Source organism: Bos taurus, chromosome 9 (genome assembly GCF_002263795.3).
Source record: "Bos taurus isolate L1 Dominette 01449 registration number 42190680 breed Hereford chromosome 9, ARS-UCD2.0, whole genome shotgun sequence".
NCBI classification, from domain to species: Eukaryota; Metazoa; Chordata; class Mammalia; order Artiodactyla; family Bovidae; genus Bos; species Bos taurus.
The window spans coordinates 40881873-40907179 of NC_037336.1; the positions used below are offsets into that span (position 1 = coordinate 40881873).

Sequence of the window (25307 nt, forward strand, 5' to 3'; positions counted from 1 at the left end):
CAAACCCTGACTCCAGGGAACTCCTGACTCCAGGGAACATTAATTGACAGGAGCTCATCAAACGCCTCCATACCTACACTGAAACCAAGTACCACACAAGGGCCAACAAGTTCCAGGGCAAGACATACCAAACAAATTCTCCAGCAACAAAGGAACACAACCCTGAGCTCCAAGATACAGGCTGCCCAAAGTCACCCCAAAACCATAGACATCTCATAACTCATTACTGGACACTTCATTGCACTCCAGAGAGAAGAAATACAGCTCCACCCACCAGAACACCGACACAAGCTTCCCTAACCAAGAAACCTTGACAAGCCACCTGTACAAACCCACACACAGTGAGGAAACGCCACAATAAAGAGAACTCCACAAACTGCCAGAATACAGAAAGGAAACCCCAAACTCAGCAATTTAAACAAGATGAAGAGACAGAGGAATACCCAGCAGATAAAGGAACAGGATAAATGCCCACCAAATCAAACAAAAGAGGAAGAGATAGGGAATCTACCTGATAAAGAATTCCAACTAATGATAGTGAAATTGATCCAAAATCTTGAAATCAAAATGGAATCACAGATAAATAGCCTGGAGACAAGGATTGAGAAGATGCAAGAAAGGTTTAACAAGGACCTAGAAGAAATAAAAAAAGAGTCAATATATAATGAATAATGCAATAAATGAAATTAAAAACACTCTGGAGGCAACAAATAGTAGAATAACAGAGGCAGAAGATAGGATTAGTGAATTAGAAGATAGAATGGTAGAAATAAATGAATCAGAGAGGAAAAAAGAAAAACGAATTAAAAGAAACGAGGACAATCTCAGAGACCTCCAGGACAATATTAAACGCTACAACATTCGAATCATAGGGGTCCCAGAAGAAGAAGACAAAAAGAAAGACCATGAGAAAATACTTGAGGAGATAATAGTTGAAAACTTCCCTAAAATGGGGAAGGAAATAATCACCCAAGTCCAAGAAACCCAGAGAGTCCCAAACAGGATAAACCCAAGGTGAAACACCCCAAGACATATATTAATCAAATTAACAAAGAACAAATATTAAAAGCAGCAAGGGAAAAACAACAAATAACACACAAGGGGATTCCCATAAGGATAACAGCTGATCTCTCAATAGAAACTCTTCAAGCCAGGAGGGAATGGCAAGACATACTTAAAATGATGAAAGAAAATAACCTACAGCCCAGATTATTGTACCCAGCAAGGATCTCATTCAAATACGAAGGAGAAATCAAAAGCTTTACAGACAAGCAAAAGCTGAGAGAACTCAGCACCACCAAACCAGCTCTCCAACAAATACTAAAGGATATTCTCTAGACAGGAAACACAAAAACGGTGTATAAATTCGAACCCAAAATAATAAAGTAAATGACAACGGGATCATACTTATCAGTAATTACCTTAAACGTAAATGGGTTGAATGCCCCAACCAAAAGACAAAGACTGGCTGAATGGATACAAAAACAAGACCCCTACATATGTTGTCTACAAGAGACCCACCTCAAAACAGGGGACACATACAGACTAAAAGTGAAGGGCTGGAAAAAGATTTTCCATGCAAATAGGGACCAAAAGAAAGCAGGAGTAGCAATACTCATATCAGATAAAATAGACTTTAAAACAAAGGCTGTGAAGAGAGACAAAGACGGTCACTACATAATGATCAAAGGATCAATCCAAGAAGAAGATATAACAATTATAAATATATATGCACCCAACATGGGAGCACCGCAATATGTAAGACAAATGCTAACAAGTATGAAAGGAGAAATTAACAATAACACAATAATAGTGGGAGACTTTAATACCCCACTCACACCCATGGATAGATCAACTAAACAGAAAATTAACAAGGAAACACAAACGTTAAATGATACAATAGACCAGTTAGACCTAATTGATATCTATAGGACATTTCATCCCAAAACAATGAATTTCACCTTTTTCTCAAGCGCACATGGAACCTTCTCCAGGATAGATCACATCCTGGGCCATAAATCTAGCCTTGGTAAATTCAAAAAAATAGAAATCATTCCAAGCATCTTTTCTGACCACAATGCAGTAAGATTAGATCTCAATTACAGGAGAAAAACTATTAAAAATTCCAACATATGGAGGCTGAACAACATGCTGCTGAATAACCAACAACTCACAGAAGAAATCAAAAAAGAAATCAAAATTTGCATAGAAACGAATGAAAATGAAAACACAACAACCCAAAACCTGTGGAACACTGTAAAAGCAGTCCTAGGGGGAAAGTTCATAGCAATACAGGCATACCTCAAGAAACAAGAAAAAAGTCAAATAAATAACCTAACTCTACACCTAAAGTAACTAGAAAAGGAAAAAATGAAGAACCCCAGGGTTAGTAGAAGGAAAGAAATCTTGAAAATTAGGGCAGAAATAAATGCAAAAGAAACAAAAGAGACCATAGCAAAAATCAACAAAGCCAAAAGCTGGTTCTTTGAAAGGATAAATAAAATTGACAAACCATTAGCCAGACTCATCAAGAAACAAAGGGAGAAAAATCAAATCAATAAAATTAGAAATGAAAACGGAGAGATCACAACAGACAACACAGAAATACAAAGGATCATAAGAGACTACTATCAACAGTTATATGCCAATAAAATGGACAACGTGGAAGAAATGGACAAATTCTTAGAAAAGTACAACTTTCCAAAACTCGACCAGGAAGAAATAGAAAATCTTAACAGACCCATCACAAGCACGGAAATTGAAACTGTAATCAAAAATCTTCCAGCAAACAAAAGCCCAGGTCCAGACGGCTTCACAGCTGAATTCTACCAAAAATTTAGAGAAGAGCTAACACCTATCCTACTCAAACTCTTCCAGAAAATTGCAGAGGAAGGTAAACTTCCAAACTCATTCTATGAGGCCACCATCATCCTAATACCAAAACCTGAAAAAGATCCCACAAAAAAAGAAAACTACAGGCCAATATCACTGATGAACATAGATGCAAAAATCCTTAACAAAATTCTAGCAATCAGAATTCAACAACACATTAAAAAGATCATATACCATGACCAAGTGGGCTTTATTTCAGGGATGCAAGGATTCTTCAATATCTGCAAATCAATCAATGTAATACACCACATTAACAAATTGAAAAATAAAAACCATATGATTATCTCAATAGATGCAGAGAAAGCCTTTGACAAAATTCAACACCCATTTATGATAAAAACTCTCCAGAAAGCAGGAATAGAAGGAACATACCTCAACATAATAAAAGCTATATATGACAAACCCACAGCAAACATTATCCTCAATGGTGAAAAATTGAAAGCATTTCCTCTAAAGTCAGGAACAAGACAAGGGTGCCCACTTTCACCATTACTATTCAACATAGTTTTGGAAGTTTTGGCCACAGCAATCAGAGCAGAAAAAGAAATAAAAGGAATCCAAATTGGAAAAGAAGAAGTAAAACTCTCACTATTTGCAGATGACATGATCCTTTACATAGAAAACCCTAAAGACTCCACCAGAAAATTACTAGAACTAATCAATGATTATAGTAAAGTTGCAGGATATAAAATCAACACACAGAAATCCCTTGCATTCCTATACACTAATAATGAGAAAACTGAAAGAGAAATTAAGGAAACAATTCCATTCACCATTGCAATGGAAAGAATAAAATACTTAGGAATATATCTACCTAAAGAAACTAAAGACCTATATATAGAAAACTATAAAACACTGGTGAAAGAAATCAAAGAGGACACTAATAGATGGAGAAATATACCATGTTCATGGATTGGAAGAATCAATATAGTGAAAATGAGTATACTACCCAAAGCAATTTATAGATTCAATGCAATCCCTATCAAGCTACCAACGGTATTCTTCACAGAGCTAGAACAAATAATTTCACAATTTGTATGGAAATACAAAAAACCTCGAATAGCCAAAGCTATCTTGAGAAAGAAGAATGGAACTGGAGGAATCAACCTACCTGACTTCAGACTCTATTACAAAGCCACAGTTATCAAGACAGTATGGTACTGGCACAAAGACAGAAATATAGATCAATGGAACAAAATAGAAAGCCCAGAGATAAATCCACGCACATATGGACACCTTATCTTTGACAAAGGAGGCAAGAATATACAATGGATTAAAGACAATCTCTTTAACAAGTGGTGCTGGGAAAACTGGTCAACCACTTGTAAAAGAATGAAACTAGAACACTTTCTAACACCTTACACAAAAATAAACTCAAAATGGATTAAAGATCTCAACGTAAGACCAGAAACTATAAAACTCCTAGAGGAGAACATAGGCAAAATACTCTCCAACATACATCACAGCAGGATCCTCTATGACCCACCTCCCAGAATATTGGAAATAAAAGCAAAAATAAACAAATGGAACCTAATTAAACTTAAAAGCTTCTGCACAACAAAGGAAACTATTAGCAAGGTGAAAAGACAGCCTTCAGAATGGGAGAAAATAATAGCAAATGAAGCAACTGACAAACAACTAATCTCAAAAATATATAAGCAACTCCTACACCTCAACTCCAGAAAAATAAATGACCCAATCAAAAAATGGGCCAAAGAATTAAATAGACATTTCTCCAAAGAAGACATACAGATGGCTAACAAACACATGAAAAGATGCTCAACATCACTCATTATCAGAGAAATGCAAATCAAAACCACTATGAGGTACCATTTTACGCCAGTCAGAATGGCTGCGATCCAAAAGTCTACAAGCAACAAATGCTGGAGAGGGTGTGGAGAAAAGGGAACCCTCTTACACTGTTGGTGGGAATGCAAACTAGTACAGCCACTATGGAGAACAGTGTGGAGATTCCTTAAAAAACTGGAAATAGAACTGCCATACAACCCAGCAATCCCACTGCTGGGCATACACACTGAGGAAACCAGAAGGGAAAGAGACACATGTACCCCAATGTTCATCACAGCACTGTTTATAATAGCCAGGACATGGAAGCAACCTAGTTGTCCATCAGCAGATGAATGGATAAGAAAGCTGTGGTACATATACACAATGGAGTATTACTCAGCCATTAAAAAGAATTCATCTGAATCAGTTCTAATGAGATGGATGAAACTGGAGCCTATTATACAGAGTGAAGTAAGCCAGAAAGAAAACACCAATACAGTATACTAACACATATATATGGAATTTAGAAAGATGGTAACAATAACCCTGTATACGAGATAGCAAAAGAGACACTGATGTATAGAACAGTCTTATGGACTCTGTGGGCGAGGGAGAGGGTGGGATGATTTGGGAGAATGGCATTGAAATACGTATAATATCATATATGGAACGAGTTGCCAGTCCAGGTTCAATGCACGATACTGGATGCTTGGGGCTGGTGCACTGGGACGACCCAGAGGGATGGGATGGGGAGGGAGGAGGGAGGAGGGTTCAGGATGGGGAACGCGGGCATACCTGTGGTGGATTCATTTTGATATTTGGCAAAACTAATACAATATTGTAAAGTTTAAAAATAAAATAAAATTTAAAAAATAAATAAATAAAACTGTGTGGCATCAATGAGAGATTAAGTAGGTAGCCCAGATTATTCACTACAATTTTTAAGAGGACTAAAAATACATTTAAAAAATCTGGTATCAATTGCTGCTGTTTTAGTCATTAAATCGCGTCTGACTCTTTGCAACCCCACGGACTATAGTGCACAAGGCTCCCCTCTCCATGGGATTTCCCAAGCAAGAATACTGAAATGGGTGGCCATTTCCTGCTCAGGGGATCTTCCCGATCCAGGGATCAAACCTGGGTCTCCTGCATTGGCAGGCAGATTCTTTACTATTGAGCCACCAGGGAAACCCTGGTACCATAATACAGTGTGAAAATAATCCTCAATAAATGGTAGTAGGCTACATGGGTAATAATGTGGGGAAAAATTCTGTTATGAGCCATATTTTACACCACATACTCACTCATACACACATACACACACATGCACACACACTCCAGGTGGAATACTAAAAGGAGTTAAATATTTTTGAAATAAAGTAAAAACCTTAAGAAGTTAGACGTTAGAATAAAGGAAGACAAATATGAAACATCTGGAGGAAGTTTGGCTTTCTGGATTTAGGATAGAAGAAATCACAAAGGAAACAATAAACAGATTTGACTATATGAAAATAAGTTTCTGTTAAAAATTTTTTTTTTGTTGTTAAAAATTTAAAAGACAAATTGGGGAAAATAGTTGCAGAAAATATTATGGACAAACGATTAAAGTTTTTTTAAGAAGCGCTCGTGTAAGTGGATAGGAATGATATTAGGATTCCAAGAGAACAATAAACTAAGGGGAAGAATAGAAAATTCATAAAAAATACAGCTAGTATCATGACATTTGGAAGAATATTTAATCTCAACAAAAAGCAAGGAAAGAAAATTAACAGTGTAATGCCACCTTTATATATTATATGCATATATTAGCACAGACATTATATGCTTACACCTAACACTGTAGAGTATTGCAGAACTGGTACCCTTAGACACTATTGGTGGTATTACAGTTTGGCATGACTTTTCTGGAAAGTGATCTGCCAACATGTATCCAAAGACTTAAATTTTGTTTCAGTAAATCCAATTCCAAGAATCTATCCAAAGGAATTGATTCAAAATACGGTAAAATCTGTAAGCATAGAGACGTATCTTATGGAATTTTTAATAATAATAAAACATTGGAAATTACTTGAATGCCCATCGATAGGGAAATGGTTGGATAAATTATCACTCACTGCTTAAAGGAATTTTGTGGTCATAAAGGTTAAGTATAAAGACTATTAGCAACATGGAAGAATATATAATATGATGCAACTGAGAAAAATAGGAGATAGTCTATGAAGGATATGATTAGAAAGAACTATGTAAAATACGTATATAAAGAACACTTGAATTCAGAAAAATAATGATTACAAATGCATTTGATGGTTATATTTAGGGTAATTTTCTGTTTTCCTCTTTTGCTAAAACTCTGAATTCTATTTTTTGATCAACTTAAAATTAATTTAAAAGAAAATAAACTTTTGTTTGAACTGGAGAAGATAGGAGGCTGAGATAGACCTGTGGAACAGATATTTTTGGCAGCTGAAGCCTGGACATTTCCTTTATCTTATAGCAAGTACCCACAGAGAGTAAGGTCAAATTAGAAACCCAGGTCTCCTGTATTGCAGGTGGATTCTTTACCAACTGAGCTATCCGGGAAACCCAAGTTAATGGCAGGGCTGAACTTAGTCCTGATCACTGACTCCTCACTCAGTGCTGTCTCTCCTCTACCAGATTTTAGCTCAGGACAAAACAGTACATTTTAGGAAGAGTCTTAGAAAGAAAAAAAAATTAATTAAAAAATATATATTGCTAAACTATAACGATCCAGAAAATACTTTCCCCCTACTTGAGTACATTTCCCTTTAAATGATAACTGTAGCAGCGCCCCGATAAACTGGAAACATTGACCAAAATGAACAAAAAAAGCCATAAAAATGTTGGCAAGCCGTAGGACTATGATCTATCTCTGGCCAAACAGGAGGGGAATAGAGCCAAACAAAAACAAAGCTAAGTAGTAACATCTGGGAGGAAACATTCTCTTTGCCAAGGACCCACCTAACCCCTTCAGAGAACCTACATCTTTCTGGAGCTGTGCACTGTACCAGGACTCGGGCTTGGCTGGGGTGAGCCACACATCCAGGGCCAGCTGTAGCACACGTCTCTCCAGCAGGGTGAGGGCACTGGCTGATGTGGGCCTGCAAGTGTGGCGGGCCTCCCTGAGGAGGTGCTCGAGGGCGCTGGGGATACAGGAAGCCAGGCCCAGGGAAGGGTGGAACTCCAGCAGATAAATGTTTTTCAAAGCCGAGCTTAATGAAAAGAAACAATTAATGACAAATTTTACACGATGAAGAACTTAATCTGTTTCCAGATCTTATATTTTTCAAGACCAATAAAACACTCTTACAATTCAGGGTATTATAAAAAACTGGAAGCTCAACAGGGCCTTAGAGGCTGTCCAGGGAGCCCATCAGGTTACACAACATGCTTTTTGCTTTAATGTGAACTTTTTTTAAGACATAGTTTACTCTAAAAGCCAGTAAGAATAAGATTCATTGTATGTCACATCGTTATGCTGTACACCTTAAATTTATATATGCATGGGTGCTAAGCTGCTTCAGTTGTGTCCGACTCTTAGCAACTCTATGGACTGTAGCCCACTATGGGATTCTCCAGGCAAGAATAATGGAGTGAGTTGCCATGCTTTCCTCCAGGATCTTCCCGACTCAGGGACCGAACATGTATCTCTTATGTCTCCCGCTTTGGCAAGTAGGTTCTTTACCACGCTTGCCACCTGACAAGCTCAAATTTATACAGTGCTGTATGTCAATTGTATCTCAACAAAATAGAAAAAAAAAAAAAATCTAAAATCGTATATGGAAAACCTGTCAACATTTCATTAGCCAAATATTTGAGAACAAGATGACTTCAAAGTGTCTAAATATTAAATAAATACCTTCCATGATTATTTCTATTTTTCACCTGATTCTTTATCCCTTTTTCTTCCCAAAATGATAATGAAGACGGTTTTTAAGTTCTGTATACAACTACCGGAATTATTCATGTTCGCCATAAAAATGTTGTATTTTATAAATGAATGAGGGCAGAAACAATAAAACACTTGTCTGTGGGTTATTCCTTTGGAAATAAAGGATATAGTATCAGTCAAGTCAAGGGCCTTTCTGTACCTACATAGAAGTAAAGCTCCAGACCAGCTTGGAGCTTGTCACCAGCTTCTTGGTTCCTCTGTACCCTCAAAGTCTGGAAAGGCATGGTGAGGGTGAATCACACTACATATCAAGGAGGTGACCTTATGTACTCTCTCTGGGTGATGTCAATCTACTACTTAAAGGGGTGGGGTGGGGGGGTCACAAGATAAGTCTGCAGAAACCTTTCTGCTGACACTTGCTAGAAAACATCCATGTTTCATATATGTTGACTTGTATGGCACCTCTAATAAATCCTTTGACAGCATTCTAAGAGCAACTGGGTTTTTTAGGACTTCTCATGGGAATGAAGATTGTGCACCCAGGGGCATAAGTGTAAATTCTGGCCTCCTGTTCCTTATTTGCAAAGTGAATCAATATTGAGTTCACAAAGGAATCCCTCTTCTATGCCTTTTATATTTACTTCTCTCATCACCAAATACTCGAGTGGTGCTTTGTAGAACAGTAGTGTACTTAACAGCATACCCTTAAATTATCCAGAAATTAAATGTAAAATGTCTGAAGACAACACTAACTTACCAGCTATTGTTGATGAAAATGAGTTGTTTGCAAATTATGTTAAGGGGAAGTCCAAATGTATTGCTAGCATCTGGATGGCCTTTTTGCCAAAGCCTCTGGACATACTCACGCTGACACTCTATCTAGAAATGTCACATAAAAGTTAAAATTAGAAAAGTTAAACTTTCCCATGGATGTGAGTTATGAGCCTTGGCATGAGAAGAACAGAACATCAGCCCTTTGTGTATCTTCATTATTTGACTAAATTTCACCCAGACATGAGTTTTAGGGATTCCCTCACACAGAGACATGGTTGTTTTTTAGTCTGAGGCAAGGATCGGTCAGGAAAAGCAAAGGCAACCAGCTTTAGGCAATCTTAAGAGGCACAAGAAAACTTCTTTCTGTAAAATAATTGACTACAAGGAAAAAGTTCTAAGCAGGCCTAAGGAACTGTATTAGCTTTTCCCTGGAAATCATAGACTGTGACCATTTCCTGTAGTGTTCTAGAAATAGTTGCAACCTTTTGAAAAACAAATATAATTTTACACATTTAATGTCTTACAAAGGGGTAGGCTTAGTCCTTTCACAATAGATAAACTGTGATTGAATGAAAATAGGTTGTCAATTCTTTGTGGATCATTAAATGTAATTAGGATTGGAAACCTCCCTTTAAGACTGTAGATATGCTTGGAATTCAACAATGAAAATAAGCTTACAAATAAACATTGTGTGCATGCTGTCCTAGGAAACCCAGATTCTGAATTGGTACTGAAAGGAAAATACAGTTTTCAGTTTTGACCTGTGTTTTCCATCCTCTTCCCACATGGAATCTTAAAAAAAACCAAATATACTCACGTGCTGATTGAGGATGCCCCTCACCAGCTGCAGGTGAAGCCTCAGGCAGGTGCATTCCTCTCGGTAGGCCTTAATGAAGTAAGGATGACTGAAGTCAAACCTTGGGCACCTGTGCATGATGTCTGTGATCACTTGTGCTAAGGCAAATCTCTCCTCTGGGTCCAATGCATGCTGGTAGGCTTCAAAGTAACTGTCAAGAAGCTGTAAATAAGGTTTATAGTCAGGGGACAGGGCCCAGCAAAGGAAGAGAGGTGAGCTCCCAACCATTTCCATGCTTTGGAAAGTCCCCCACCATCAATAGGAGAGAGACAGCTCTGCACCTCTGGGTATTGGCCCGGGGTGGGCAGCCGCAGCACCAGTGCAGCACACACCAAGTTAGGGAGGGCGAGGGAAAAAGCACTCGTTGCACCTCTGTCCCCGCTTCCTCTGCTCTCTACACATAAAAGGGGAGTAATATCATGAATAATACAACATCTAATAATTATAAGTTCCAATGAGACAGTGCATTCGGTGTCACTTCATCAAATACATTTATCTTCAACACCTTTCCCCACAGACCCACTCTCTTCCCCCTATTTTATTCTATTACCAAAGGTAGGCAAGTAGCCTCCACCCCTCTTCTATATCAGCCCCATTTATGACACCTTCTCTTTAATAGCTTGCCTATTTAAGTGTCACATATGTAGAAATGGTGGGGGAGGGGTTAGAATGGCAAGTGGAGGATGCAAGTCCCCTCTAAATATAAAGGCATTTATTCCAGATCAGACTCCACTCGGAAGGGCCTATGTACAGAACTCTTAAGAGCATCCAAGAAGCTTCTGTTTTACTGGAGTTCACAAGTCTTTTCTAAAAACTGAAGAAGGCTTCCCCACACTAACTGTTGAAGAAACTCAGAAAGATATGCTCTTTCTTTTGTTTTTACATTTGTTTATGTACTTAGGGAATTTCTGTTCTGCGTGTAAATTTTACGTGCGTATAATTAGTCATAGTGCTGGAGAAGGCAATGGCACCCCACTCCAGTACTCTTGCCTGGAAAATCCCATGGACGGAGGAGCCTGGAAGGCTGCAGTCCATGAAGTTGCTAAGAGTTGGGCACGACAGAGCGACTTCACTTTCACTTTTCACTTTCATGCATTGGAGAAAGAAATGGCAACCCACTCTAGTGTTCTTGCCTGGAGAATCCCAGGGATGGGGGAGCCTGGTGGGCTGACGTCTATGGGGTTGCACAGAGTCAGACACGACTGAAGCAACTTAGCAGCAGCAGCAGCAGTCATAGTGCTAATCAGAAAAAGCTCCTCAGAGTTCACTGGACTGCAAACAGATACCTAAGAGCTGATATGCAAGTAGTTCTGAATAATGTAGTTACTCTTTTGGGGTTGTTTTAAAACTTTCATAGGCCTTAGACACACTTACTTTTGGAAACCCTGTCCCATACTATATCAAATATATTAAAACTCATATCCTAATCAATTTTTTTTTTGTAAAAATGTTAAATGATATTTACAATTTTGCTTTTCAAATTGTTTGGCTATGAGCAATACATTTCATTAATGATGACTGATTTCTGGGTAGTATGTACTTGAGGATTTTTATGAAGTGAGAAAATCTGATCTATAAATTATTTTCACATGTAATGAGATGTTTCTAAGTACTCAAAGTTTTCACATTTTATGGACATGTCATTTAAGCATTTATTGGTATCTATTTTGTATTTTCCTTTTCGTATATCCACGTAATGCATATTTTCTTTCTCTCAGATAGCACATATATCCAATGGTCCCTGAAAAGCCTTTAGATCCTAAACACTGAGTCTATATCACCTGATGGACAAAATCAACTCTGGCTGAAAGCTTCTGAACTTCTGCTCCCACCAGCCTCACAATGCAATGGATTCTTTTCCTCTGCCCATATAATCCAACATCATCCCTAGAGTTTCAGCTCAACATGCCCCTCCTCAGTCTTCTCTTACCAACTCCTCTAATGCAGGCTTCATGTTTCTGAAAGGCCTCAGCTCCTAGGGTGGCTGTAGCACCAAAGACACAGGTGTGCCCCGTGAGTTCATTTAGTTGACAGCAAGGAATGGATTGTTGAGTCTGCAATTTTTGCTAACCTGATAGCCAAGCACACTTTGAGATGCATTAAAGCATTTTTTGTTTCCTTGGGTAGTGGTCTTCCTGGTGGTTTGAGGCCTGGGAGCCAGCCCATTTGTTAACTAACTAAGGAATTTCCTAAAAGGAGATAAAGAGCACCTTTCATTGTGTAGAGTCCATAGCTAGGAATGAAAGACCAGAAAGAACTGAGAGGGTGTAAGCACTGCTTGAATATAGATGGCAATAGCTCAGGAGGAAGTAAAGGAACCCAAGTGGCAGTAAAAGCCAGGAGTGTCTCCATCTTGCAATAATAACTCCTGAGGCTCCCAAGAAGGCAAACACTTGAGAATCAATAGAAGCCTAGGAATCAAATACTGCCTTAGCAATAGATGTCCAGTGTCTGAAGGCTATTCAATGCTAAGGCTCAAGGAGGGAGAGCCTGGGGCACTTTATTTAGCAACCAGTTTCGCAGGATGCACTTTGGGAAACACTGGTCCACGGGAACTTGGGTCAACCTTAGTATACAAAGGATAACACCAGAAGAAGCTAAAAGCTTAGGACACAGAGTGTGCTCCACAAGTTAAAAATTCACACACCTCAGAGCGTGAAATGAAGAAAGGTGCAGATCCCTTTTCTTTAAGTGAGCTTCAGGGAAAATGAAGCCAGCAGAGTGATCTAAATGACCTTATTCCATCCACAGAGCTCTCTACTTTAGAGTAGCATTCAGTTATTAAATAGCAGACGACAAAGCAGGAACAAAGGAGTGATGGGGTAAGAAGGCTGTCACTCAATAGCCTAGGAGAAGATTAAGAAAGAAACAGTAACTTCCCTAAATCATTCTCAATGAATTTAAACCTTTTTGGCTGGACCAGGGCAATCCCAGGAGCTGGTTTATAGAATTTGTATTGCTGTGACCTGCTTTTGTACAATGAGCCCTATTGTTTGGTTATTTGGCAGGGGAAGATTGTGGGGAGGGTTCTTGCTACTGATTCCAATCTGGTGATACCAGGTTGCAGAGGCAGGTGCTAAATTGCCATTATCACTTTGTTGTTGGTAGAATTACCAGGTTTAACAAATAAAAATACAGGTCATCTAATTAAATTTGAATTGCTGATAAACAACCAATACTTTTTTTTAGTATGTCACAAATATTCTCATATTTTACCTGGCACCCCCAGTTGTTGAGAAGAAAAATTCAGCTCTTTTTAAATTGACAAGCCTTTTTTCAAGCTTTGCCCTCCACCTTGAAAAGCTCTCAGATGGCCCTTTGCATAATTTTATTATGAATTCTTTCTCATCAGGGGTAGGGCCGTGATCTTTACACCTCACAGGTTCTATTTATTATCTGTTTGCTAACTGGCTCATTTCCATTTGAACTCTGGACTGGCATTTGTCTAAGAAGTCTTCCTAGCCTGTCAAATGTCACCTGTGTATGTCAAGGGCCAACTTGCAGGCAAAATAATGTGTGGTGCACACTGATGGTAGGCATCAAATATTGGAGAAAATAGAAAAGAGCCAGAATGAATAATCTCAAACCATACTGTGTTTATAGACATTTTTTTTTAACCTGAGCCTCTTTTTATTTCTTGGATTTATAAACTTTTAAAAATAGTACTTTAGGTCAAATGAAAGTGTAAAAGAGAAAATCAGTAACAGACACATCTTGTCACAGAATTTTCTGCCCCCACCCCTCCCTTTTCTTAGTGCTCTAAACACTAATTCAAATTATCCTGAAAATGTGTCCTCTGGTGGCTATGGAGAGAATTAGCAGTTGGTATAAATGTCACTTAGGAACTGGCACAGCTGATGCCTGGCTTCTGAGTCTCTTAATCCACCTAAACTCATACCAGCTCTATTTTTATGAGCAGTTTATATAATATGGTTACTTGAAGGATTTAAGGCAACCTAATGTGTTTGAGCAATTTTTAACATTAGTGATTCCAATATAGTTAACAATCAAAAACAGCTGAAGACACTTAGCAGTAGAATCAGTACTGGGGGAAATCAATTGTATTCTAGATAAAAGTCTGGTTTATCAATTAAAATTTTGGCAATTTTTGGAATTTGGCAATTTTGACAATTTCTGGAATTCCAGAAATTGATTTGGAAGGCTACATTTTCCAGGTTTTGGCATAGATAAATCAGTTTCTATAGGGAACTTATTCTCAGGGTAGAAAGGAGGGAGATTATTTTCAATGGTTGTTTTAAGTTAAAATATTTTCATGTACCATAGAAGAAACTAGTAGACACCCCTGGTAACTTAGCACAGAATGAACACTAGGCCAAAGTGAGGAGAAATTGGTTTGTTTCTTTATTACTCTCTGCCTTTCTGTTCTTCTCTACCATCGAGTCCTCCATAGGAGGCCTAGAAGAACTGAAAACAGAGGTGGGGAAAGCACATAAAAGGGGTACTGCCTACAACTCACGTCTGGACCAATAAACATGTCGAGTTTGAGGATTTTGTATTACTTACACTTAATGCAGCCTCTCCAGTTTCTATACTATGAGGCTAAATCTCCCATTTCCTCAGTTGATCACAGTGAACTTCTAATTGACAGATCAAGTGTCCAGATGCACACTCTAGAGGTCAGTTGTCTTTGGAAAGAGGAACAATTTTCAAAGCTACGGCTTGCACCCTGTAAGTCTAGCCAGTTGTTTTCCAAAACTGGATGGTCTACATCTCCATGAGTAACAGACCAGAGGGTAGATGAAATGGTAAAACCCTCTACTAGAAAAACAATTCAAAGAAAACATTTCCCCGTCCACATCCTCTTACCATATCACACTGCCCCGTGACCTGGTTTCCACCTCTGCGGCTCTTTGAGAGAGTCCTACAAAGCTAACAATGACTGCCTGATGGCTAACCCCACTGTCTGGTTGTTAGGACTCACGTTTCTTCATGTTTCAGCTGTTCTCTACACAGGTAATCATCCTCTCCTAATTAAGATTCTTTTCTTTCTGTGGGCTTTCCTAATGTTATCTTTTTCTTTTTGCTGCAGTCTCTTTGGCTACTCCTTGTTCCTCTCATGGACTCTTGTCCCATGACCTTCCCCTTAAATGTAAATGTTCCCAGGGACCCGTTTCAGACATCTCTTTTACTACTCATTTTGATACATTACTATGGTTTGACTTCCACCTTTATATCTCAGCTCATACCTGCTCCTGAACTTCAAACCTATAGCTCTCATAAAACATTCATGCATATATGCTAAGTTGCTTTAGTTGTGTCCAACTCTGTGACCCTATGGGCTGTAGCCTGCCAGGCTCCTCTGTTCATGAGATTCTCTAGGCAAGAATACTGGAGTGGGTTGCCATGCCTTCTCCTCCAGGGGATCTTCCCGATCCAGGGATCGAACCCATGTCTCTCAGGTCTCCTGCATTAGCAGACAGATTTTTTTACCACTAGTGCCACCTGGGAAGACATTCACACCTGGGTTTTAGCAAACTCTCCTCACATGCCTTGTGTCCTAGACTCAAAAAAATGTTCCCCTCTAAAGAGGCCCCTCTTCTTTCATTCTGTTTCAGTTGACAGCCTCTTCCCTGAGCCTGAGGAAGTCATTTTAATTCCACCCTCATTCTCTCATGCCAACATCTAGTCTTCAAATCCTGTCATTTCCATTTCTGGAAATCCTTGCCCAACTGCTCTCACCCACCCACATGTGGCCTACCCTTCTAAAGACCATAATAAGGTCTGTTGGTTTGTCTGCATTTGGCAAAGTGAGGCCTGTCCCTGACAGCACAATGAACATGAATGGAATCATCACACATTCTCACTAAAAGCATACACGTCATTAAAGGGCCTAAATTATACAGCCCTCTAACAAATTTCCCTTAAGCTGAAGCCATATCCTTCACATTTTGTTTTTTGTAACAAAGAACCACAGTAAAGAACATAAAATTGATTATATACTTACAACTAGCTAAGATTTTTAAAATACTTATTCACTTCATTGGGAGTTGCCCTAAAAGACCCATGGGGTTTAAAAAAATATATTGGGTTTTATAAGAATGTTTTTAATAGGTGTTTTGTTTTCTAGGCAAAAATACCTGGCGCTTGCTTTCTAGAAGAGTTGCTTCCCAAGTCCACATGTCATACAGCACAGCAAATCTGTCCACACCTGCATGGGTCCATCCCCAGTCCTGGTCAATATGTGACTTGCTGCCCTCTTTGTGACCTGGGAGAGAAAAGGATGAAAATGATTAGAGACAGGCCTCACTACAGAGGTATTCTTAGTAGAAATGGAGCCCTCAGATTGTCAGCTCCCTCTCAGGAATGAAAACACTAAATGGATAACTGGGATTCCTAAGAATCGGCTAAAGAGACATGGGCAAGACTAGGTAGGTCTTAAATTCATACTTGCTGACTTCTAGATCAACAGAGGTTTTTGTTTTTACTTTTAGTTTTAAAAGACTAATTTTAGAAATATAAACCAAAATTCTGTTTTAGAAAGACTTACTAAATTAGTTTTAGAAAGATTTACTAAAATCTCCTCAAACCTGTAATTTAAAAGCAAAACATACATTTCTCCTCTGTAAAAACAGGTTCCTGGTGGTTTAACAACAAACCTAGTTTAAACTGCTGTATCAATTGATGCCAACCAAGTCAAAAATTTTCAGGGAAATTTCTAAGGTATTTCTTAATTGTGCTAATTACTAACTTAAATCAGTAAGGGTAACCATTGCCATTATTCAGCTAAAATATTTTCCCACTAAAGTACTGTAAGTTTTCATTGTCAGCATTATTATTGCTTAAAATTATAAGCAGTCTGTTTCAGAATAAAATATTAAAAAGTAAGGGATTTTCAGGTTTAGTGATTATCAAGTATATGATGGGTACTGAACAACAGAAAGCCATTGGTCAGGAATTTCTCCAGCAGCAGTTGGGAAATCATTTCACAATGAATGACTGTATACTCTCTAGCTCAGTGAGATGTGCTCATGTGACTAAGTATTTCAGTCAAAGTAAGTTCTTAGTAGCTAAACACAGTCACATCATGTTATAAATTAACATCAGCAAAAATGATGCATTGGTATGTAGGATCACCAGTAAAGATAAAAGCTAAAAGTTGAAATTAGGTGCCCTGGAATGTTGGATGCCATCACTGCATCCCATGATTTAGATCCCAAATGGTCTGTAGCAAAGGGAGAACAAAGAATTCAAACTAATACTAAATTAATTCTGTCTGGGATCTGAAAGGTAGAGCAACATTTTATAATAATACGAACATGAATTATCCTTAATTAAAGTCTACATATATTACAAAATAGCACAATCTCTTGCTAAATTTCCCTTTAGGTGTTGCAATTCATCTAGAAACTCTAATTTCTTTCTAAATGGAATACTAATGGCATCATATTATTCCAAAAGGAATATTCTTACCTCATTGATTTCTATAACTGGATAAATTTGAGTGATGCCAAAAGAAAGAGAGAATACAGATTATGGGTTATTTGATTACCCTGACTAATGCTTTCTCCCTCTGGGGCTTGTCTGACATTTTCCTAGCCAGGTCTTCTTGCATCCTGGTGGTTTTTTGTTAGGAACTCAGAAATATCTCTGCTTCTAACTGCAGTTTCCCCAAGGTCAATCATTTCTTTTTTTGTCACTTAGAAAAAAAAGTCATTAATTTCACTTGCTTACTTTGCTTCCCTCAGGGCCCTGCACCTAGTACGTAATGCAGAAATGCTACTGGGCAACAAGTAGAGTCTAAACAATACTAAGAACTATAACCAAGTTACAGTTTCCAACAAATGGGGGACTTGAGCTGGAAACAAAACTTTATCTTTTCTAGAGTGGTGTGTGTTGGGGAGGTATAAATGCTTATTGAATTTTCCGAAACTATTATACATGTGTTTATATTTTGAGGTGGGAGGTGTTAAATAGAGCCCTTAGCGTTTTTTGTTCGTTTGGATAGGTTGATTTTTGTCTGCTTGATTTTTTAAAATCTGACTTCTGACCTTTTTCTCTCTCAATGTAATGGCTGGCCACAAGCAGCAGTTCTGTCTCTAGGTCCTTCAGATCACTCAAGGCTGCATCATACATGACATACACTCCTTGCTGGTCCTGGGTGTGGATGTAACCAGCATCCATACTGTAGTAGTCATCCTGGTTCTCCACTTCTGAGAACTCCATGAATTGGATGCTCTGGACCTGGGAAAGAAAGCCAAGCCTGGAAGTTACCAGAACAGGGAGAGCAATATTTTGCCCGCTCAAATGGACAAAATGGCAGGCTTCTGTTCCCACCCAGGGCTGTCAGCATGGAGCTGCAGACATGATGAATGTATAAAGAGCTAGCTATATGTAGGGAAAAAGATAACAACAAAGATGTCAGGGAAGAGTAGTTCCTAAGATGGATAGATTAACCAGTTGATTAAATTTTATAATTAATTCAGGATTATCTGGGAAAAGGTAGACCATAGAGCCAAGGGATAAAGGTGGTCTCTGAAGCCAGAGTGCCTGTGTTTAGGTTCTGGGGCTTCCCAGGTGGTGCTAGTGGTAAAAGAACCTGCCTACCATTGCAGGAGGTGTAAGAGACATGGGTTCGATTCCTGGGTTGGAAAGATCCCCTGGAGGAGGGCATGGCAATCCATTCCAGTATTCCTCCCCCCCGCCCACAACAGATTTCAAACTATATTAGAAAGCTATAGTAATCAAAACAGTATGACATTGTCATAAAAAAATTGGATAAATGAAACAGAATATAGAGCCAAGAAATAAACCAACACATATATGGCCAATTAATTTGCCACAAAAGAGGCATTAATATACAATAAGATAAGGACAATCTCTTTAGTTCTTTTTTCCTTATTGGGAAAAATGAACAGCCACATGCAAAAGTATTAAACTGGACCATTATTTTATATTATATATAAAAATTTACTCAAAATGATTAAAGACTTAAATGTAAGACTAGAAACCATAAAATTCTAATAAAAAAAACATATATGGTAAACTCCTCATTATCACACTTGGCAATATTTTTTATATCTGACTCCAATAGTAATGGGAACAAAATAAATACATGATTTAAAAAAATTTTTTAATGAAGAATGTGAATTCAGTGAAAAGAACATTTTTTTTTTTACAAGAAATACAATTTATTATTTGCTTGCTTCTCTGAGGGCTCACCACGTGGCATAAGGTACCACATGATACCCAGATTAAAAGCATGGCTTTGGTGGTTGGGGCTTTAAGTAAGAATAGAAAATTCATCTTCATCATCATGTATGCATGTATGCTCAGTCGTGTGCAACTCTTAGCAACCCTGTGGACTGTAGCCCACTAGGCTCCTCTGTCCATGGGATTCTCCAGGCAAGAATACTTGAGTGGGCTGCCATTCCCATCCATGGCCACTCCAGTATTCTTGCTTGGAGAATCCCATGGACAGAGGAGCCTGGCAGGCTACAGCATTTAGGTCACAAAGATTCTGACATGATTGAAGCGATTGAGCACGCATGCACTCTGCCAGGACCTCACTTTAAGCAAGTCACTTAGACTTTAGACTCCATTTCTTCATCTATCACACGGGGACAGTGGAGACACTAAAAGGTTTGTTGCATATGATACCATATGTGTATGTATGGCCTCACATGTATATGAGGCCCTTGAGATCTATAATCAGCTATTTCTCTTAATCTTATAAATACTTCTAAAATGCATTAACACAATCTCATGACTTGGTGTCCTCCTAAAATTCATGTCCACTTGAAACTTGTGAATGTGGCCTTATTTGGAAATAGTCTTTAGAGATGTACATAAGTTAAGATGGGGTCATACTGGATTAAGGTGAGCCTCAGTCCAATGACTGGTGTTCATATAAAAAGAGGAAATCTGGAAACAGACACATAGGAGAGAAGGCCACATGAAGACAGAGGCAGAGACTGGAGTAATGCATCTACAAGCCAAGAACACCAAGGATTGCTGACAACTACCAGAAGCCCGAGAGGTAATGAGGATTTTCCCCTGGGGCCTTCAGAGACAGCATGGTCCTGCTGACACCTTGATTTTGGACTGTTTCCAGAATCGTAAGAGAATAAATTTCTCTCCCAGCTGTTGTGAGCCACTCACTTTGTGGTACTTTGTTATGGCAACCCTAGGAAACTAACACAAGTTTTGAGTTAGTCCAATCATAATTTTATTTTTAGATGACCAAGGGCCTATTGCTTCCTGGGAATCATTATTCTCATCATAACTCTCATAATTTCAAACTCCCCTACCCTGTTCCCCACTCCCAATGTCCAGCCCTCCCTCAGTCTCAGCTGATGCCCCTCCACTTCTCCATTCACACACAAACCCACCATGCTTGCCACCCCCTCTACTGCTCCCTCTGCACTGTAGGGGCCTATTACACTCCCCTTCACTAAGGTCATTCCCTCCTGCTCTGAAGCATCTCTTCTCCTTGGACATCTAATTCATCTCAACCAAAGATTTCCCAACTGACACTGATACATGCTCCTGGCCCTCTTATTTTAAAATATCCTCATACCCTTCCCCAGGTTCCACTTTATGGCCCTCCTTCTCACAGTCCAACCCCTCCTAAAACATCATCTGTCTCCTTCTCCTTACCTCCTACTCCTCACCCATCTAGCTCCTGTCTCCATCAAGCCACCCGAACCAATTTTACAAAGACCAACAATGACCATCCAGCAGACTTTCTATAGTCATCTTTATGTACTCTCTCAGGAAGATTGGACATGGTTTAGCATTCCCTGCTTATTGACCCACTTTCTGCATTGGCTTTCTGGGACTCCACATTTTCCTTGCTATCACCAATTTTTCAGCCATTTCTTCTTTATCAGGTCATCAAATAGTGGCCCACACTCAAGCTCCTAGGACTTCCATCTTTTCTTCCAATAGTCCTTCACTTGGAGATTGTACACTTTCACAGCTGAGATAACCATCTTTAGACAATTTGCTCCCCAGTTTATATCCCAATCCAGACCTCCTAGAATTCCAGACCCACATATCCAATTATCTATTTAACATCTGTTCCTGGGCATCTCAAAAGCCCCTCAAATTTAACATGATCAAATCATGTGCTCTCCCCCATGAACCTAAGCCACCTCCAGCTTCCCCACTTAGTAAACATCACCACCACCCATCTACTTCCTCTAGCACGAATCATTCCAGATATCTCTTTCTATCTCACCCTACATGTCCAATCTATCACTAAGTCCTGTTGATTTTACTTCCTATGTCTCAAATCCATCCAACTGCAATGACACCACCCACCACCCTAGTCCAAGCTGTCACCATCTGGCACTAGAACTAGTCCAGCAGCTTCTAAACTGGTTTAGCCTGTTAAATGGTCTGTCCACTTTCCTTCTGGCATGGGCTTTTTCTCCCCTCCATTTTATTCACTACTAGCAGAGGATCTTTTAGAAATGGAGCTTAGATTATGTTATCCATTCTCCCCTTTAACATCTAAAGCCTCTAAAGGCTTCCCATTGCTCATAGTACAAAACAAAACTCCATAAAAGGACCTGCATGGTCTGCTCCCTGCCTATCTCTTTCCAGTGGTTTTGAACCAAATGTGATTTTTGCCCTCAGAGGACATTTGGCCATGTCTGGAGACTTTTTTGGTTATTATAACTTAGGGGAGGTGCTACTGGCATCTAGTGGGTAGAGGCCAGGGATGCTTCCAAATATTCCACAGTGCACAAGACAGTCTCTCACAATAAAGAATTATCAGGCCCAAAATGTCAATAATGCCAACGTTGAAAAACCTTGGGTTACTTTTTTTTGGTACCACTTTCCACCTGGATTACTGTGTCCCAGCCATTCATGTATTCTTTTGATTTCCTCTGGGTACCGTGCTTCTCTGGCCACAGGTCCTTTGCACAGACTACGTATTCTTTCTTTGTGGAATTGCCAGACATCTGGTGTTCAGTTGCTCAGTCATGTCCAACTCTTTGCGACCTTATGGACTGCAACAAACCAGGCTTCCCTGTCCTTCACTATCTCCCAGAGTTTGCTGAAACTCATGTCCATTGAGTTGGTGAGGCCATCCAACCATCTTATTCTCTGCCATCCCCTTCTCCTCCTGCCTTTAGTCTTTCTCAGCATCAGGGTCTTTTCCATGAGTCAGTTCTTCACATCAGGTGGCCAAAGTATGGGACTTCAGCTTCAGCATCAGTCCTTCCAATGAATATTCAGAACTGATTTCCTTTAGGATTGACTACCTTAATCTCCTTGCTATCCAAGGGACTCTCAAGAGTCTTCTCCAGCACCACAATTTGAAGACATCAATTCTTCCACATTCAGGCTTTTCTATTGTCCAGTTCTCACATCCATACATGGCTATTGGAAAACCATAGCTTTGACTATACAGACCTTTGTAGGCAAAGTAATGTCTCTGCTTTTTAATATGCTGTCTAGGCTTGTCATAACTTCTCTTCTAAGAAGCAAGTATCTTCTAATTTCGTGGCTGCAGTCACCTTCCACAGTGATTTTGGAACCCAAGAAAATAAAGTCTGTCACTATTTTCATTGTTTCCCCATTTATTTGCCATGAAGTGATGAAACTGGATGCCATGATCTTAGTTTCTTGAATGTTGAGTTTTAAGCCAGCTTTTTCAGTCTCCTTTTTCACCTTCATCAAGAGGCTCTTTAATTCCTCTTTGCTTTCTGCCACAAGCATGGTATCATCTGCATATCTGAGGTTATTGATATTTCTCCCGGCAATCTTGATTCCAGCTTGTGATTTATCTAGCCTGGTATTTCACATGATGTACTCTACATGTAAGTTAAATAAGCAGGGGTGACAATATACAGCCTTGATATACTCCTTTCCCAGTTTGGAACCAGTCTGTTGTTCCATGTCTGGTTCTAACTGTTGCTTCTTGACTTGCATACAGGTTTCTCAGGAGGCAGGTAAGGTAGTCTGGTATTCCCATCTCTTTCAGAATTTTCCACAGTTTGTTGTAATCCACATAGGCAAAGGTTTTAGCGTAGTCAATGAAGCAGATTTTTTTTTTTTGTTTATTCCCTTGCTTTTTCTATGATTCAAGATATTGGCAATTTGATCTCTGGTTCCTCTGCCTTTTTTAAGTCCAGCTTGTACATCTGGAAGTTCTATGTTCCTACACTTTTGAAGCCTAGCTTGATGGTATTTGAACATTACTTTGCTACCATGTGAAATGAGTGAAACTGTATGGTAGTTTGAACATTCTTTGGTATTGCCCTTCTTTGGGATTAGAATGAAAACTGACCTTTTCCAGTCCTGTGGCCACTGCTGAGTTTTCCAAATTTGCTGGCATAGTGAGTGCAGCACTTTCACAGCATCTGCTTTTAAGATTTGAAATAGTTCAGCTGGAATTCCATCACCTCCACTAGCTTTGTTTGTAGTGATGCTTCCTAAGGCCCTCTTGACTTCACACTCCAGGATGTCTGGCTCTAGGTGAGTGATCACACCATTGTGGTTCATTAAGACCTTTTTGGTATAGTTCTTCTGTGTATTCTTGCCACCTCTTATTAATATCTTCTGCTTCTATTAGGTCCATTCTGTTTCTGTCCTTTATTGTGCCTATCTTGCATGAAATATTCCCTTGTTATCTCTAATTTTCTTGAAGAGATCTCTAGTTCTTCCCATTCTATTGTTTCCCTCTATTTCTTTGCATTGTTAACTTAAAAAGACTTTCTTATGTCTCCCTCTATTCTCTGGATCTCTGCATTCAGATGGGTATGTCTTTCCTTTTCTCCTTTGTCTTTCACTTCTCTTTTCTCAGCTATTTGTAAGGCCTCCTCAAACAATCATTTTGCCTTTTTGCATTTCTTTTTCTTGGGAATGGTTTTGATCACTGCCTCCTGTACAATGTTATGAACCTCTGTCCATAATTCTTCAGGCACTCTGTTTACCAGATCTAATCCGTTGAATCTGTTTATCACTTCCACTGTATAATCATAAGGGATTTGATTTAGGTCATATCTGAATGGCCTAGTAGTTTTCACTACATTCTTCAAATAATTCTGAATTTTGCAATAAGGAGTTCATGATTTGAGCCACAGTCAGCTCCCAGTCCTGTTTTTGCTGACTGTATAGAGATTCTATATAGGAAAAAAACATGGTTTTTCCTGTGGTCATGTATGGATGTGAGAATTGGACTGTGAAGAAGGCTGAGCACCAAGGATTTGATGCTTTTGAACTGTGGTGTTGGAGAAGACTCTTGAGAGTCCCTTGGACTGCAAGGAGATACAACCAGTCCATCCTAAAGGAGATCAGTCCTGTGTGTTCTTTGGAAGGAATGATGCTAAAGCTGAAACTCCAGTACTTTGGCCACCTCATGCGAAGAGTTGACTCATTGGAAAAGACTCTGATGCTGGGAGGGATTGGGGGCAGGAGGAGAAGGGGACGACAGAGGATGAGATGGCTGGATGGCATCACTGACTCAATGGAGGTGAGTCTCAGTGAACTCCGGGCGTTGGTGTTGGACAGGGAGGCCTGGCGTGCTACAATTCATGGGGTCGCAAAGAGTCGGACATGACTGAGCAACTGATCTGATCTGATAGAGATTCTCTACTTAGGCTACAAAGTATATAATCAGTTTGATTTCGGTGTTGACCATCTGGTGATGTCCATGTGTAGAGTTGTCTCTTGTGTTTTTGGAAGAGGGTGTTTGCTATGACCAGCACCTTCTCTGGGTAAAACTCCGTTAGTCTTTGTCCTGCTTCGATTTGTACTCCAAGGCCAAACTTACTTGTCACTCCAGGTATCTCTTGACTTCCTACTTTTGCATTCTAGTCCCCTGTGATGAAAAGAATATCTCTTTTTTGGTGTTAGTTCTAGGAGGTCTTGTAGATCTTCATAGAACCATTCAACTTCAGCTTCTTCGGCATTATTAGTTGGTGCATAGACTTGGATTACTGTGATATTGAATGGTTTGTCTTTGAAACAAACCAAGATCATTTTGTTGTTTTTGAGATTGCATCCAAGTACTGCATTTTGAACTCTTTTGTTGACTATGAGGGCTATTCCATTTCTTCTAAGGGATTATTCCCACAGTAGTAGACATAATGGTCATTTGAATTAAATTCATCT

General features: G+C 39.2%; 1 pseudogene across 3 annotated transcripts in view; it reads right to left on the reverse strand.

Moving 5' to 3' along the window:
* Nucleotides 1-25307, reverse strand: part of CCDC162P (coiled-coil domain containing 162, pseudogene) — a 150664-nt pseudogene that overhangs the window by 105533 nt on the left and 19824 nt on the right. For all 3 annotated transcript variants that reach the window (XR_009495807.1, XR_003036370.2, XR_003036369.2), the window contains exons 5-9: nucleotides 18230-18422; nucleotides 16319-16446; nucleotides 10182-10382; nucleotides 9348-9469; nucleotides 7682-7910 (exon numbers count right to left, since the gene is read on the reverse strand). The product of XR_009495807.1 is annotated as a coiled-coil domain containing 162, pseudogene, transcript variant X3 (transcript). The remainder of the gene's footprint in view (nucleotides 1-7681; nucleotides 7911-9347; nucleotides 9470-10181; nucleotides 10383-16318; nucleotides 16447-18229; nucleotides 18423-25307) is intronic.